Raw genomic sequence first — 14,464 nt, 5'->3', positions numbered from 1 at the left:
CACAAGGCCCTGGGTTCAATCCCCAGCACCACCAAAAAAAAGGAGAAGGAGAAGGAGAAGGAGAAGAATAAGAAAGAAGAAAGAAGAAGAAGAAAGAAGAAGAAGTGAAAGAACCCTACAAGGAAATGTATTGGTGAAAGAATTTAAGGAGGAAAGGGCACAAAAATAGCAGGAAGACATCTCATGTTCATTGATTGGAAGAATCAATATTGTTAAAATGTATATACTACCCATTGTGATCTACAGATTCAGTGCAATCCCTATCAAAACACCAGTTTTTCCTGAACTAGAACAGTCCTAGGATTTATATGGAAAACTAATTTATAAAATATCACATTGTATTTCATTAATATGTATAGTCTTTGTTCTTTTATATATCAGTTAAAATTTTAAAAAATATGGAGACAAAATCATTGGTTTAGATCAGGCTTTAGCTGGTTAAAATCCTTAGTAATGATGCTATTATCGTGACTTGCTATTCTTTGTGTGTGTGTCTAGGGGTATTGGGGTTTGAACTCAGGGGCACTTAACCATTGAGCTACATCCTCAGCCGTTCTTATTTATTTTTAAATTTTGAGACAGTGTCTCAGTAAGTTGCCTAGGCTGATCTTCAGTTTTCAGCCTCCTAAGGCACAGAAATTATAGTTATGCCCCACCATACCTGGCTCTTGCTATTATTTTTATTATTTATATTTTTGTGGTACTGGTGATTGAACCCACTGCCTCACTCATGTTAGGGAAGTGCTTTACCACTGAGCTACATTGCCCTCACTATTGCTAGTATTTTCTGTAATATCTTGTCATGTTGTGTCACTATTTTTTAAAACATTTCTCCTACCAAAATAATGGTTGTATAGTGCCTGGAGGAAACAATTAACCCTTACTGGGAACATACTGTTGAAAAATATTAAGATATTGACTAAGCCCTGCTTCCTAACCATTTTCTTGTTTCTCAAATATGGCCTTAATCTCTCTATATACAGTCATCTCTTTTCCTCTTCCATGTGACCTGACTTTCTGGGAATGAACCTTCCCAGGTCTGAAGGAACAAGATCTAATAAAAATCAACACACAAACCAAAGATTTATCATCAGTGCTTCCTGTTAAAGAAATCATGATCAAAACACAGGAAATATGAAAATACAAAGAAAATTTTAGTGAAAGCAACATTGAAAGTATTTCTCAAAATGGAGGCAGGAGGCCATTATGAAAGCTGTACTAGCAGCTTCCTGGAATGTGAATTGTAGTTACCCACACACTTTGACCACAGACATCTGGAATGGTCTAAATGATTGGAAAATTAAATTGTACCCAGAGGCTCAAAGTATATATCAAGAGATTATTGGATATTTCTATTCTGTTTATACATTCTTTTTTTTAATCTCCTATTGGTCACATAACTCATGTTCCTGTTCTTATTCCAAATATAAGCTTCACTTTTCCTTCATTCCTTGGAACACTGATTCAGAAATATCTGAAATCATGTCTCCTGAATTGCAGTTTATAAGATCCCAAATAATGTACTTTTACTTAAAAATCTAGAGATAATTTATTTTACATTCATGTATTATTACAGCATAACATAGAGAAATCAAAAGAATGTCTCGCTGGCAATGTTCCTATGATAACATCAAGTGAGAGAGTATTTCCTTTTTCATCACAAATTTTAGTAATTTAAATTTTCTTTCTCTTTTTCTTCTTTAGCATAGTTAAGAGTTTATCAATTTTATTTATTTTTTTCAAAGAACTTTTCATTTTATCTTTTTTTAATTGTTTCTTTTCTTTCGATTTCATTAATTTCAGCTCTGATTTTAATTATTTCCTGTCTTTTACTGCTTTTGGTGTTGGTTTGTTCTTCTTTTTCTAGGGCTTTCAGATATAATGTTAGGTCATTCATTTGTTGACTTTTATTATTTTAATGAATGAGTTCAATGCAATAAACTTTCCTCTTAGACTGCCTTCATAGTGTCCCAGAGATTTTTTTTTTACATGGACACAATACATTTATTTGGTTTATTTATTTTTATGTGGTGCTGAGGATTGAACCCAGTGCCTTACATGTGTGAGGCAAGAGCTCTGCCACTGAGCCACAACCCTGGCCCAGAGATGTTGATATATTGTATCAGTGCTCTCATTTACCTCTAAGTATGTTTTTAATTTCCTCCCTGATTTCTTCTGCTATCTATTCGCCATTCAATAGCATGTTATTTAGTCTCCAGGTGTTGGAGTATCTTCTATTTTTTATTTTGTCATTGATTTCTTGTTTCACTCCATTATGTTCTGATAGGATGCAGAGTAGTGTTTCTGGTGGTTTTTTTTTTTTTTTTTTTTTGCTAAGAGTTGCTTTGTGGCATAACATATGGTCTATTTTAGAGAAGGATCTATGTGCTGCTGAGAAGAAAGTATATTCGCTTATTGATAAATGAAATATTCTATATATGTCTGTTAAGTCTAAATTATTGATTGTATTATTGAATTCTATAGTTTCTTTGTTTAGTTTTTGTTTGGAAGATCCATCCCGTGGTGAGAGAGGTGAGTTAAAGTCACTCAGTATTATTGTGTTGTGATCTGTTTGGTTCTTGAGTTTGAGAAGGGTTTGTTTGATGTACGTAGAGGCTCCATTGTTTGGGGCATAGATATTTACTACTGTTATGTCTTGTTGATGCATGATTCCTTTAATCAATATAAAATGTTCTTCTTTATCCATTCTGACTAACTTTGGCTTGAATTCCACTTTATCTGATATAGTCCATGTGAGTGGTATATTTTTCCCAATCTTTCACCTTCAGTCTGTGGATGTCTTTTCCTAAGAAATGAGTCTCTCCAAGACAGCATATTGTTGTATTGTTGGGTCTTTTTTTAAAAATCCAATCTGCCAGTCTATATCTTTTGATTGATGCATTTAAGCCATTAACATTCACCATTATTATTGAGATTTGATTTCTATTCCCGGTTATTTTGGTTTATTTTTGGTTTTTAACTTAGTTTCTCCTTTGGTTGACTTTTCCTTTAGTGTTGTTCCTCCCTTTGCTGGTTTTCATTGCTTTTTTTTTCTTTCATTTCTTCCTCATGGAATATTTTGCTGAGAATGTTCTGTAGTGCAGGCTTTTTAGTTGTGAATATTTTAAAATTTTGTTTATCATAGAAGGTTTTTATTTTCACCTTCAAATCTGAAGCTCGGTTTTTCTGGATACAAAATTCTTGGTTGGCATCCATTTTCTTTCAGAGCTTGATATAAATTATTCCAGAACCTCCTGGCATGAGGGTTAGTGTTGAGAAATCAGCTGAGATTCAAATTGGTTCCCCCCTATATGTAATTTGATTTTTTTTCTCTCTTTAAAATTTTATTTTTAAAGAGACTGATTTTTTTTAGTCTTTAAAATTCTATCCTTATTCTGTATGTTAGCCATTCTCATTATAATGTGTCATGGTGTGGGTCTGCTGTAATTTTATACATTTTGGGTCCTATAAGCCTCTTATACTTGATTTTCCATTTTATTCTTTAGATTTGGGAAAGTTCTGATATTATATTATTGAAAAGATTGTGCATTCCTTTGGTTTGTATCTGCATGCCTTTGTCTATTCTGATAATTCTTAAATTTGGTCCTTTCATGTTATCCCATAGTTCTTGGAAGTTCTGTTCATGGTTTCTTACCATCTTTTCTGTACGATTGACTTTATTTTCAAGAGTATATATTTTGTCTTTATGGCCTGAGGTTGTATGTTCCAAGTGGTCTAGTCTGTTAGTGATACTTTCCATTGAATTTTTAATTTGGTTTATTGTTTCCTTCATTTTGAGGATTTCTACTTGATTCCTTTTTATAATCTCTGCCTCTTAATTGAAGTGATCTTTCACTTCCTGTATTTTCTCTTTGATACCATCCTTTGTTTTGAGGATCAATCTAACTATGTACCTCTAAACTCCTTCTCAGCATTTCTTCTACTGTGTTGTCTACGGATTCTATCGTTGGAACATCTTGGTTTGTTTGAGGTGCTTTGTTCCCTTGTTTTCTCATGTTTGTGTGTCATCCCATCTAGTGGTATGGATCTGAGGCAGTACAATTTCTACCCTGTAGTCTTATAGTGTCCGTTTAGGCTTCTAGTACCTCACCTTTAAGTGGGAGAACAATATTAACAGCACCCACTGCAAATGTTATACGGCTTAAACCAAATAGCTCCTATTAAGGTGTCTAGTTTTGTTTCAGTAAACAGAAATGATTCATTCAATTATTGTCTACAATATAAACAGTAAGTTTCCAAAAAGGATTTATCATTTCAAATGATGGACAAAGAGGGAACAGAGGTAGTGTAGGTTGTGATGTTTATGAGGGAGAAGGAGAGAAGATAGAGGTAAAAAATTATAGTAAGAGTGAAGGAGGAATTAATAGAGGTTGGCTGTTAGCATGAGATGAGTGAGAAAGAGAATCCAGGGAGACAGATAAGTGAGAGAAAAAATATATACAGATTTTTTTAAAAGTAAAAATATAAGAATACACAACAAAACTGTAATATACTATTCAGACATTCCATTCCTCAATAAATTGATGCATGAAAAATATTTGGATTCAAAGATGGTAGATACATGAGAGAGAGGGCAAAAAAAGGAAGGTCTCAATGGAAAATTGAGCAACTGTTTCCATTGGCTTTCAAAATTTTTTCTCAGCTTCCCTTCTCTGCCGATATGTGGGGTTGTCTGAAGTTTGATGGTAGCTCCAGTCCAGTGGATGCCAGACTGGTTGGCTGGGTGAGGTGATAGCAAGATGCCCTCCCAACCTCCTCCAGTTTTCCCACACATTATAGTCAGCCCCTTCTGTCCTGCACACTTCAGGATTCACTGAGCTGGAGAGAGACATTTTTCTCTCCAGTTTCTCCAACCTGTACTCACCCAGGGGGAAATACCCCCATTCTCGGGCTTTCCACAGGCCTGCCAGGCCCAGACTGGCCCACACATATCCAGCTGCAATCTGACAGATCTGGGTTCCAGATTCCCCAGGCTCTGCCTTGCTGAAGTCCCAAGATCTAAATGCCCTTTCAACTTGCAGAGAGTCCACCAGGGATGTGCTCACACAAAGGCATGACCCTGCAAAGAGGCAGCCAGATGGCAGCCACTAGCACATTCAGAAGGAAGACCTCAGGTGCAACCAGACTTGCAGCTACCCCGACAATATATTTCCAGGCACTGGTCAGTATCCCTAGACTGTGGCACCTGTGCCCAGAGATGGCAGCGAACCTGCAGGCTCTGCTGGGTGTCCCAAGATGGCAGCGGTCATGTGTAACCAAACCTTCTGGGTACACTGACAATGGACTTCCAGGCAGCAGCAGGCGGGTGAATGGCGGGTCATGGGCTGGTGAATGTCAGGCAGCAGGTGAACGTCTGGCTGCAGGTGATGGGCAGGAAAAAGGCAGTCAAATGGGCAAATAGTGGGCGATCATCAGCAATCAATGAGTGATCTTGATTTGGGTCTTCTAGGCCCTGGCCAATGTCCCAAGACCAGAGGCTGCCGCATAGAGATGGTTATAGCAGTGGCCACAGAGTCCCAAGATGGAGGTGACTGCTGAGGTAGCAGCTGTGGATGGCTCAGTGATGGTGTGTGGCCGAGTTCATAGATCTTATTTATTTTTAATGATGTAATAAATCCAAAATTAAAGCTTGTACCCACATAATGGTATAATACTTTCCAACCCCATCTCTACCTTCCTCACATGAAGCAATTATCCTAATACTGTTGATCATTTCCTTGATTTCCTTTTTCATTGTTTCATTGTAGCCACATATATTCCTAAAAATCACAGATTTTTATTTCAGTTGTTTTTAATTGTATAAAACAGTATCATGCTTATGAAATATTTTTAAACTTAATGTTTTTCAACTTAATACCATATTTCTAACATATTATGACATGTTGCTGTAAGTTTAATTGCTGTATAATATTGAATTGTACGACCACCACAATTTATTCATCTACACTCCAATTGACAGGTATTTGAATTGTTTCCAGGATTTTTCCCTATTTCAGTGCTACTATGAGCAATTTCGTATAGGAGATTTTGTACATGTATAGGCATTTTTCTCAGGTGTGTATCTAAAAGAACTGTAGGATTATTGGCTGCACACATAGTTTAAATGCTACATATACAAAATGTATAAACAATCTGTAAGAAATCTTGTGGATGTGCCTCCTTTTAAATCTTTTGTATTGTCATATTTTAATTTTGCTACTAAAATTGGTATATAATTGTATCTAATTTGGGGCTTGATTTCCATTTCCCCAATTACTAATGACATTGAATGCCTTTTTAAATGTTTATTAGCACAGGGTGTGGTGGGGCACACCTGTAATCCCAGAAGCTGAGGAGGTTAAGGCAGGGGGATCCTCAGTTCATAGCCAGCCTCAGCATCTTAGTGAGGCTGTACACAACTCATCAAGACCCTGTCTCTAAATAAATATTAAAAAGGGCTGGGGATGTTGCTCAGTGGTTAAGCGCCCTTGAGTTCAGTCCCTGGTACCAAAAAAAAAAAAAAAAAGTTTGTTGGCTTTATAGGTTATCTTGTATAAAATACGTATTTATAACTTTAGTCATTTTTCTGTTGAGTTGTTAATTCTCTTTTTTAATTATTATTTTTAAATTGACAAATAAAATTGTATGTATTTGTCATGTACAATGTGAAGTATTGAAGTATATGTACATTGTGGAGTGGTTAAATCTAGTTAATCAATTACTTCATAATATCCATTCTATCTGCATTGTTCAAGAACTCAATGTATCATCATTAATTGAGGTTACCCTGCTGTACAAGAGATATCTTGTGCTTAGAACTAACTAACACCTTCCACAATGCCCCTTGCCCTGCAACCTCTCTTTTTTGTGTGGTGCTGGGGATTAAACCCAGAGTCTTGTGCATACTAGACAAGCACTCTTCCAATTGAGCTATATCCCCAAGCCACTCTGTAACCTCTCCAGACTCTGAAAACCACCATTCTACTCTCTTCTTCTTTTGAAATGAAATGGAAAAACATGTATTAAAATATCCACCGAACAATTGAAAAAGAAAAGTTCAAAAATAATAATGAACTTATTGGGTTTTTTTTTCTAGCTGGATACATTTCCATTGAGAAACTAGGTAGCTATGAATTTTAATATCTTAAGTTATTTATTTTAGGTGTTCCCTTACAAAATTCACACATAATTTTAAGAGGTCTCATTCTGCCAGTAACAAGTCATGGGAAGGGCAGGTCTGCCACATGGATGTTGTCTGCAGCCAGGCACCAGAATGCTGAGGCATAGGGGAAAGGGAAAAAAATCTAAAGGAGGTGGTTTGTGGAAGTTAGAAGACCCTGGAGTGAGAGGCTCTGCTTTGAGATGTTTGCAACAGGGAAGCCTGCCAGCAGACCAAGGGAGAGATACTGGAAGCTGACTGCTCTTGTGGTGTAGAGGGTTTCCTGTGAGGGCCTGGAGAAGAAATCTTCTGCCACTAGGGAGAGTGCTTACATTGCAAGATGTCTGCTGGGACAGGAAGGCAATGAAGTCAAGCGCAGGAAGGAGGTGATGTGGGCAGAGAGGGAAAAAAGACTACAAGTGTCATTTGAGTGCACTCTCCACAAAGCACCAGCTTCACAAACACACCATCTTGGTACCAAAAGGAGAAATTAGGGCTCTTGCTGTGAGGAAGTATCAGGAATATATAGTTCATTCACAGGAACATCTTACAGAGAATGCCCCCTTTCTCAGTAAAAGCTGTCAGGAAGTATCACATTTTGTAAATGCACACACTTGGACTCTTGACATTTGTACCATTTCCCCCTTAAACATGGCCTTTATCAGCCACACCATTCCCAAAGTCTCTGGAAGTGTCACTGTCTTGACATGATTTTGAAGAATGCACTCCTTCTCTCTTTCCCCTTGAAGCACATAGAAGAGGTCTTCTAAAGACTGCTATAGTTTTCAAAATGGGTGCAAAAAAGCTTTAGGGTACAAGACAAAGGATATCACTTTGCAGAAATGGCTAAGAGGAGGCCACAGAGGAGGCACAGGACACAGGATGAATGCCTCTGATTCCAGGTGGAATGTGCAGGATGACCCACCCAATCTTGCTTGCTTACATATACATGTAATAGCAACAGACAATTTCTCAGAAAATAAAAGACTTCATGTACAGGACAGTTAGTTTTAAAACTTGCATGGCCTGTCTCTATTTTATCATCTCATGTACCTTTAAACCTAAACCTTACATTATTACCTTTATAATCCTCTTAGGATTCAGCTTTCAAACACTCCCCAAAAGGTGACTGAGGTGGGAAGGAAGAGAAAGCAGCACATGGGGGAGGACCTCAACTAAATGGGAAGAAGCCATTCATTACCTCTCATTCGCACTTATCAACATATTCTATAGGCCAACTAGATGGCATTAATCCCATAACCATGGGCTTCCAGACAGTTTTAATGGAAAAATTCTTTTAAAACATTCCTAGTAAAACATGAATACTCACAGACTTTAGGTGGGGCAAGAGGTGGTCAATGGTAGAAAATGAGTTTTGGGGAGAAAAATCACCTCTATTTTTCTTTTTTTAAAATTTTTATTATTAGTTGTTCAAAACATTACATAGCTCTTGACATATCATATTTCATACATTTGATTCAAGTGGGTTATGAACCCCCATTTTTACCCCGTATACAGATTGCAGAATCACATCGGTTACACATCCACGTTTTTACATACTGCCATTCTAGTGTCTGTTGTATTCTGCTGCTTTTCCTATCCTCTACTATCCCCCCTCCCCTCCCCTCTCCTCCCATCTTCTCTCTCTACCCCATCTACTGTAATTCATTTCTCTCCCTTGTTTTTTTTCTTTTTCCCTTTCCCCTCACTTCCTCTTATATGTAATTTTGTATAACAATGAGGATCTCCTTCCATTTCCATGCAATTTCCCTTCTCTTTCCCTTTCCCTCCCACCTCTCGTCCCTGTTTAATGTTAATCTTCTTCTCATGCTCTTCCTCCCTGCTCTGTTCTTAGTTGCTCTCCTTATATCAAAGAAGACATTTGGCATTTGTTTTTTAGGGATTGGCTAGCTTCACTTAGCATAATCTGCTCTAATGCCATCCATTTCCCTGCAAATGCCATGATTTTGTCATTTTTTAGTGCTGAGTAATACTCCATTGTGTATAAATACCACATTTTTTAATCCATTCATCTATTGAAGGGCATCTGGGTTGGTTCCACAGTCTAGCTATTGTGAATTGTGCTGCTATGAACATCGATGTAGCAGTATCCCTATAGTATGCTCTTTTAAGGCCTTTAGGGAATAGTCTGAGAAGGGGAATAGCTGGGTCAAATGGTGGTTCCATTCCCAGCTTTCCAAGGAATCTCCATACTGCTTTCCAAATTGGCTGCACCAATTTGCAGTCCCACCAGCAATNAGCTAAGCTATGAAACAAATGTAGGTGCCCTTCAACAGATGAATGGATAAAGAAAATGTGCTACATACACACATAAAGAAGAATAGAATTATGGTATTTTCCAGTAAATGGATGAAACTGGAAGCAATCATGTTAAGAGAAATAAGCCAAATCCCCAACACCAAAGGCTAAATTTTCTGATATATGGATGCTAACACACAATAAGAAAAGGGAATAGACATTTATTGGATTAAATAAAGAGGAATAAAGGGAAGGGAAATAAGATGGGAATAGGAAAGCTAGTAGAATGAATCAGATATAACTTTCCTACATTTATATATGAATACACAACCAGTGTAACTCCACATCATGTATAAATACAAGAATGGAAAGTTATACTCCATGTATGTACAAGATGTCAAAATTCACCCTACTCTCATGTATCTAAAATGAACAAATAAAAATACTTAAAAAATAAAATCTTTGTTAATTAAGAAAATAGAATTCTTTCTTCATCTTTTCTATTGTTTTCATGGTCATTATCTAATTCATTTTGATTCTTATTTTTGTTATTTCCTTTCTTCTGCCATGTACTGAATTGATGTGTTTATTTTCTATTTCCTTGTGGTACATAGTTAAGGAATATGAGATCTTAATTATATTTTATGTTGACATTTATCATTGTTAACTTCCTGTAGTTGCCTCTGGTTTACTTCATTATTTTAGTCAGCTTTTTAACTGCTGTGACTAAAAGATACTACTAGATTAATTTTAGGGGAGCAACATTTTCTTTCAGAGCTCACAGTTTCAGAGGTTTCAATCCACAGATAGCAGACTCTATTCAGCCTGGCTTGAGGTGAGATACAACATCATGGTGGAATAGTATGAGAGAGGGAAGAAGCTCACATGATAAGAGAACAGAGAGACTCCACTTACCTGATACAAAATAGGTACCCCAAATCCATATCCCAAAAAAAGCCCACCTCCTCCAGCCTCACCCTACCTTCCTTTCATTACCACTCAAATAATCTCTATCAGGGGATTAAAGTGCTGATTGGATTAAGACTCTCACAACCTAATCATTTCTCTTCTTAACCTTCTTGCATTGTCTCACATGTTAGCTTTTATGGGACACCTCACATCCAAATCATAACATTTCATGAATACAGGTAGGTCATATTTCCAATTTGATTTGTCACAGAAGAGTGTTTTATTTTACTTTTGATTTTTTTCTTGACTTACTGGTTTATCAGTAGTGTGTTGCTTAATTATATTCTTTAACTATTTAAATGTATTCTTTTTTGGTTTATAGTTTTATACTCTTCTCGTTTGAAAAATACTTGATATAATTTCAACCTTCATAAATTTTTTGATACTGATATTGTGAAGCATTTTTCATGTATAGTTAAGAAGAACATATATTTTGCTAACACTGAATAGAATCTTCTGTATTGATCTGTTATGTCCATTTGGTCTGTGGTGGTATTCAATTCTAACAATTCTTTATTGTCTCTCTCCATTATACATTTACTGTTCAATATGGGATATTGGATTTTCATACTTTGGTATTGTTGGATATTTCTACCCAAAGATGCACCAATACTGGGTACATGTTTACCTACAGTTGACATATTCTCTTAATGCTCTTCCTCCCTACTCTGTTCTTAGTTACTCTCCTTATATCAAAGAAGACATTTGGCATTTGTTTTTTAGGGATTGGCTAGCTTCACTTAGCATAATCTGCTCTAATGCCATCCATTTCCCTGCAAATGCCATGATTTTGTCATTTTTTAGTGCTGAGTAATACTCCATTGTGTATAAATACCACATTTTTTAATCCATTCATCTATTGAAGGGCATCTGGGTTGGTTCCACAGTCTAGCTATTGTGAATTGTGCTGCTATGAACATCGATGTAGCAGTATCCCTATAGTATGCTCTTTTAAGGCCTTTAGGGAATAGTCTGAGAAGGGGAATAGCTGGGTCAAATGGTGGTTCCATTCCCAGCTTTCCAAGGAATCTCCATACTGCTTTCCAAATTGGCTGCACCAATTTGCAGTCCCACCAGCAATGTACAAGTGTACCCTTTTCCCCACATCCTCGCCAGCACTTGTTGTTGTTTGACTTCATAATGGCTGCCAATCTTACTGGAGTGAGATGATATCTTAGGGTGGTTTTGATTTGCATTTCTCTGACTGCTAGAGATGGTGAGCATTTTTTCATGTACTTGTTGATTGTTTGTATGTCCTCTGAGAAGTGTCTATTAAAGTCCTTGGCCCATTTATTGATTGGGTTATTTGTTTTCTTATTGTTTAATTTTTTGAGTTCTTTGTATACTCTGGATATTAGGGCTCTATCTGAAGTGTGAGGAGTAAAAATTTGTTCCACCTCTATTTTTCTTCATCTCATTATTTATCAATTCCAAGTAATGGGTGGACAGTAGAAAAAAACAAAATAATCAAAAAGCTCCCAAATGGGAACTGAGAAGAGAATCTTAAAGTAGCAGTCCTAACCCTACCTGAGTTTTTTAAAAATCTTGGCCCCATTTGTAGTTGGGTCATCTGGCCCCGTCACTGTGGCTGTAAAACCAGGGCTAAGCATACTACTTTGAAAGACACTGAAACTGGAGGAAACTTGTCACAAAAACCCTATCAGCTGCGAAACTGCTTGTGCCACCAGCAGACTGGTGTAAGTATTCAGGGTCTGACTAAAACTCCAGAACTGCTCAACCTGATCGGCCATGATATTTTTCCCATGCTTGAGAATGCAGAGCTGTACTTCAACATGGACCATGGCTACCTGGAGGGCCTGGTGTGAGGATACAAAGCCAGTCTAGAAAGACTGTATCAACCTGGCCCAGTGTGAGACACTTGAAGTTCTGAAAATTCATCTCCAGATTACTGAGTATGGCAACTTCTTAGCTAATCAAGTGAATTCTCATACTGTTTCCAAAACTGACACTGAGATGAGGAAAAAGTTATGCGGAGAATTTGACTTTTTTCAGAATCATTCCCTGTAGCCCCAATGCACATTTTTAGCTTACATGATGTAAGTTATGGCAGGAAGCTCTAATAAGCCCCATTGTGCCCATGCAGATGCCCCTAACAGTAACAGCAGGGTATTAGGCCCAAAGGGACTTAAGACTTTTCTCATTATTTGTAAATTTGAATGCATTAAAATTTTAGCAATAAGCTCACAGCCACATTTTCACATTAGAAAAAATGTATCATAAATTTGTAAAGATTTTGTAGGTGATACTGGCCTCCTTATAAAGACATATTTTCATTTTTAAAATAATTAAGTGGTACTTTATGCTTAAGGCAAATTTTATGTAGCACTTTTTACATTATTTGTGAGAGTAGGGTTGAAGTATCACAAACTGTTCTTCATGTTACTTCTACCTCTCCTCATTCCCCTTGGGACAGTATAAGTGTCCCCTGTCATAGTTACATATGTGTTATTTTTATCCATCACCGGTGGTTCCAGCCTTTTAATATATTGGCTCCTCATTCTAATAAACCTTTTGGCAATAATAAATGCTAGAGAGGATGTAGAGAAAAAGGAACACTATTTACACTGTTGGTGGGATTGTAAATTAGTACAACTACTACCATGTATTTTTCAAAAGACTAGGGATGGAACCACCATATGACCCAGCTATGCTACTCCTCAGTATTTATCCTAAGGATTTAAAGTCACCATAGTGTAGCAATACATGAATGCCCATGTTTATAGCAGCAAAATTCACAGTAGCCAAATTATGAAACCAGCCTATGTATGGTGGATGAATCAATAAAGAAAATGTGGTATGTATACACAATGGAGTTTTGAGCCACAAATAAAAAGAAAATTATGGCATTTACAGGAAAATGGATGGAACTTGAAAACATTATGTTAAGTGAAATAAACTAAACTTCGAAGGTCAAGGGTTGTATGTTTTCTCTCATATGTGGTAAAAATGGAAAGAAAGGTATGGGTACATCTCTTAAAAATCAAAGGGAGATCAGCAGATTAGAAGGAAGGGACCAGGGGAAGGGAGGAGAAGAGGGAAAAGGGAAATATTGGGAAATGATATTGGCCAAATTATATCATTATATTGTGTGCATGTATGAATATGAAACAGCAAAACCCACCATTATGTACAACTATAATGTACTTTTAAAAATAAGGGACAACATTTGAACTCCCACATCATAATAAATTGAACTTCTATTAATCTAATGAATAAATTATATCCAATGCCTAAATGAGCCATTTGAAATACCTTTGTGCCTCTCTAATTCTCCTAGCTGACAAACTAGGGAAAAGGTCTGTAGTGGACAGGTTGTTTATTATGTAGATAAAATTTGGATGTGAGGTAAAAAAAAAAATGATGACTACTAGGTCCAAGCCCTATATTTGTGCTGGGAACCCAGACACTCAATATATTTGTGGAAAGATGTTAACAATGAAGCAAAGGCTGGATTGTATAAGCCAAAAATTAGTCAAAAGGAAACAAATGAATAGGGCTTCCTGTCAAACTCTGGGCTCAGCAGTAGAGATAGGAAATTAGAAAAATGTATATAAATAAAAGAAACTGGGCCTTGGAGCGCATGAGTGCAAGAGGGCTCTGGGAGATGATCTAGGATGTTTAGAGGCAGATTCCAAGAGAAGAGAAAGGCTAGATGAGCAGACTGAAGAGGCACCTTCTAAAGGGTAGTTTCACATCTGCATCTTTAACTGGTATCATGTAAAATAATGGTGCTGCCTTAAGGATCAGGCAGAGGAAGAATTAATTTATCTGATCAGGAAGATGCTCCTTCTGTTCCCCTATCCCTTCCTCCATCCTTCCTTTACTCCATCATCCATTTTTCCATTTTACAAATTTACAATTTCTTCCATTTACAAGGGGTTTGCCCTTAAGTTTGGTAAACAAGAGATTGCAATTATGAATATCCAAATGTGTCTGCTGAATTGAATAAATCTAGGTGAACTCTAATTGCTACATATGACTTTAATATTGAGGGGAAAATAATATGCCAGTCAGCAAGATGTCTCACAATATAGCAGATACTTCTTGCAACCTAAA

The 14,464-nt window shown here is 36.8% G+C and overlaps 1 pseudogene; it reads right to left on the bottom strand.

Annotated features, from left to right (window-relative positions):
* Positions 1-4,951, bottom strand: part of LOC107160934 — a 19,826-nt pseudogene extending 14,875 nt beyond the window's left edge.
* Between the last annotated feature and the right edge of the window lie 9,513 nt (positions 4,952-14,464).

Source organism: Marmota marmota, unplaced genomic scaffold, assembly GCF_001458135.2.
Source record: "Marmota marmota marmota unplaced genomic scaffold, marMar, whole genome shotgun sequence".
Classification (NCBI taxonomy): Eukaryota; Metazoa; Chordata; class Mammalia; order Rodentia; family Sciuridae; genus Marmota; species Marmota marmota.
This window is presented reverse-complemented; position numbering and strand designations above follow the sequence as displayed.